This window comes from Petaurus breviceps, unplaced genomic scaffold, assembly GCF_028583685.1.
Source record: "Petaurus breviceps papuanus isolate PSGF00001 unplaced genomic scaffold, PetGlider_PUasm1.0 180, whole genome shotgun sequence".
Taxonomy (NCBI): domain Eukaryota; kingdom Metazoa; phylum Chordata; class Mammalia; order Diprotodontia; family Petauridae; genus Petaurus; species Petaurus breviceps.
Window position 1 is genome coordinate 6,742,914 of NW_027185782.1, and position 3,938 is coordinate 6,746,851.

The following is a 3,938-nucleotide window of genomic DNA, read 5'->3' on the forward strand; positions in this document are numbered from 1 at the left end:
TTAATTCTCCATAATATTACAGAATGAGCGCTTTATATTTTTATAGTACCCCAAATGGAAGAAAATAAAAATGATACCCAGAGCACCAATACAAATCAGGTCCATGGAACAGGGAGTTTTATTCTCACATAGAAAAGGAAATTGCCAAGCAATAAAGAACTATTGAATGATTAGAAAAGAATCCACTAGCTTATCCATGTTACAACATTTAATTGCAAGGCTAATATCCAAGTATCATAGGATCATTTGCAAGCAGTTTCTTTATAGATCTACAAAGGCAATTAAACCAAAATTGATTAAAAGAAGGAGTTCAGACTTGATACTTTAGAAGCTTCACCTCCATTTGAGGCACAAAAAGACCAAAAAAACATAGAACATGAATCAAAAACTAAAAGTTCAGAATAGACAGAAGGGGAAGAGAATTAATGAAAAGAACAAAGAAGTCCTCCTTAGAAAAGGTACAGAAGTGGGGCGGCCAGGTAGCACAACGAGTAAGAGCACCGGCTCCAGTGTTGGGATGACCTGGAGATGGAACCCCGGGCTCAGACACTTAGCACCCACCCAGAAACACCTGGCCGTGTAACCTTGAGCAAGTTACTTAACCCCAATTGCTTAGGGACAACCAGGTGGCTCAGTGAGTAAGAGCACCGGCTCCAGTGTCAGGATGACCTGGATCAAATCCGGGCTCAGATACTCAGCACCACACCCAGAAATAACTGGCCGTGTAACCTTGAGCAAGTTACTTGACCCCGATAGCTTTAAAAAAAAAAAAAGGTACAGAAGAAAAAAAACCTAGCAAACAAAAAGTTGGAGAAGAAGAGAGGAGGATGATTTTGAACTGACCACTTAATTAAGAGGGGAAAAAGAAAGGGAAAAAAGAGGGAAAGAATAATTACATAAAAGGAAAAAACTTGGGACATCATTGACAATTGAAGAGAGGGTCAAGGACAGTCTGTGAAATAGGGTTGCATCACAGCAGATAAAGCAAAATTAGTGAAAGGGACAATGTACTGACCCAAAAGAGATAGAACAAAAAGAAAATTCCAATAAAAAAAATTAGAGTCCCCAATAGAGCAAAAATAAACTTAACTCTCACAATTTTCATTGTGAATAGATTAAATAATTCAATAAAATCAAAGAGAGTGACAATGGATAAGACAAAACATCACCATCTCTTGCTTATAAGAAATGTATTTACAAAACAAAATCAAAATGAGACACTGGAACAATATTTACTTCTGTATCAAATACATCTACAACACCCCCACACCTCCAAGAGTTTCAGTCAACCTCTCAGGCAAATAATTTCTCATTTCCATTGCCTACAGTCAGTCCCAGGGATCTTCTTTCCACTGTTCCCTCTTCCTTTCTCTACAGGCCCGTTTGCTTCTGCTGCCGCTATAACTTTGCCAGTAGCCCCTATCCTGCTGCTTAAGAGCCTGGGAAAAGGAAGTTGCCAGCTGCCTCAAGCAATCTCATAAGGTCCTGTATAAAAAAAAAAAAAGACAAAAACTGGAGGCAGCCTCCTCCTAGACACAATTTTACCTGGGAGATGTTAGCTTGTGCCAGGTTATTATGAGCCAGGCTCATGCTGTGCTAAGCACTGGGGACACAAAGTAAGGTAAAAATGTAGTCTTTGCCCTCAGAACACTTACATTCTTTTTTTTTTTTAATTATTTTTTATTTATGGAATAAAACAAGCATTTCCATAACATAGTATAATAAAAAAGATGATTGCACACAAAACTGCACATCTATCATATACAACTTGCTATTCCTCTTAAATATATAATAAAGTTACTATGTAAATTTCTTTTTCTTTCCTCTCTACATTCCCTCCCCGCCATGGCTACCATTAGGCACACATGTATATATGTAAAATCATTCTATACATACTTCTAATTATCAGTTCTTTCTCTGGATGCAGATAACATCTTCATATGTCTTTTGCAGTTAATTTGGGTATTTATAATAGTCAAAATGATATATTTGTTCAAAACATTATAATGGGGGAGGCATCATGTAAATAGCTAGTTATATATAACTCATTCTAAAATGCCAAGTCTTTTTACCCCTGGACCACCACACATTATAAGTAGCCAGGAAATTCATTGTACCCCTAAAGACTCAAGCAATGAATCACCATGTCCTTGGAATCCCAGAAGATTCAAGGGACCCTTCCTGGTATGGCCCCTATAGGTCCATTCGACTTTGCTGCATTGGTATCACTCTCTCTCGGACTCCATGCCAGTCACCCTTGCCAACGGTTTTCTCTTTTGGATAAGTTCATGTGACCTGACCTCTTTAAGTTGATCTGGGCCCATGATTTGTCCATTCATCTGGCCCCATTGACCTATATGTTGCTCAGACCAAGGTCTGAGGTCACTTACTCATTAATGAATCATGTAGTCCCACAGTTAGGAAGATCTGTTACTGGTTTCTGCCTTAAATATGGGGATGGGGAGGGAATGTTGAAGCATGAAGGTGGGTACAGCTGATCAGGCATTGTATTCAAAGGCAACCGCCCAGGAAGACGGCTTCCTGGCCAAGAGCTGTATTGTTGGGAAGTCACCAGGGGGCAGGAGTGTCCCAGAGCCTTTCACAGGAGAAGATGCCCTGGGGACACTGGACTCAGTGCAGCTGCGCATGCTTGGAATCACATCTGGAAGAGAGGGTGGGAAAGCTAGGGTGTGAGTTTCAAATAAAGCTGTGGAGTACAGGACAGGACTGGGTGTGGGAGACCCGCCAAGGTAGGCTTCCTGCCTTCCTCCACCTTTACCTAGGGGCCCAATAAGATGGGGATGAAAATGGGGATGGAGATGAAGGTGGGGATAGGGATGGGGATGAGGATGGTTGGAGGATGGCTGGTTGACAGCCTGAGCATATTAAAAAGGGTCTTAATTCCTACCCTCTGATGGAGGGGGGAACCCAGCGCCTGTAATTATTCTTGCTGGCCTCAATATGAAGGTAACCTCAGAGTGCTGTTACAGGGACAGAGTAGAATGTTAATACCGGAGAGCTCCCTCTTTAGTCAATGAGTGAGGGTGAGAGATGATTGCGTGTTAGGGCGTATTCAGTGAAAACAGTGGTTGGTGGAGTTTAGGAAGAGTGTGGTAAGAGGAGCAGGGCTGGGAGCTTAGAGGGTGAGGCTGAGATGCCTGAGATCCAAGGGCTGGTGTTCAGGTGAAGAGGGGTGGGGCAAATGCCTAATGGGGAGGGGTCAGGGCTATGTTGGGAGAAGCACAGATATAATAATAATAGACCTAATTTCATAGTACCTTACAGTTTACAAAGCACCTTCCTCACAATCTTTAGAGGTAAATAGTATAGACATTTTTACTAGCCTCATTTTACAGTAAATCTCTGAGCTGGAATTTGAATTTGAACCCAAGCCTTCCAAAACTCTAAATCTTCCAAAACTCCAAAACTCTTTTGATATACTTCTCCTGATATCAGAAAGTAGTTCATTTTAAGGCAGAAGAATGTGACCCAGAAAAGGTTTTTTCTTTGTGGGGAGCAGGGTCAGGTTGAGATAGTGCCCATTTGTAATCCTGGCCAAGGAAGCTGGGGTGGGAGTTGATCCCATTGAGTCGGATTGTAGGTGTGTCCTTCAGGGGAAGGTGTGCCCTTGGTGAGCAGACTTGGGGGTGGTTGCGTTGGTTGGTGACACAGCATGGTGAGTGAAGAGGTTATAGCCTGGGTTTGCAGTCCCAATGCTCAGTGCCTAAGTTACTGCTGGGTGGAGCAGACTGCTTCCTAGAGCACCTTGTAACATCTTAAAAAACCTACTCTGTCAGTTCTCCTGTGGCAGAAGGGGTGCAAGCAGGAGTTTGGTGCATTGCTGAAGAAAGAGGGGTGAGTAGGGGGAATTCTCAGAAACTAGGTGGCAGGGCTGGAGGGTAGAGATGGAGGGTGAGTCTGAGGAAGAAGGTGGCTGT

At 42.5% G+C, this 3,938-nt stretch overlaps 1 protein-coding gene across 4 annotated transcripts in view; it reads left to right on the forward strand.

Moving 5' to 3' along the window:
- The first annotated feature begins 2,654 nt into the window (after positions 1-2,654).
- LOC138160315 (ultra-long-chain fatty acid omega-hydroxylase) overlaps positions 2,655-3,938 on the forward strand; it is a 51,785-nt gene continuing 50,501 nt past the window's right edge. For 2 of the 4 annotated variants that reach the window (XM_069086968.1, XM_069086972.1), the window contains exon 1: positions 3,683-3,855. The gene's annotated coding sequence lies outside the window, so the exon portion shown is untranslated. The other 2 variants (XM_069086969.1, XM_069086970.1) reach the window with 2 other exon arrangements.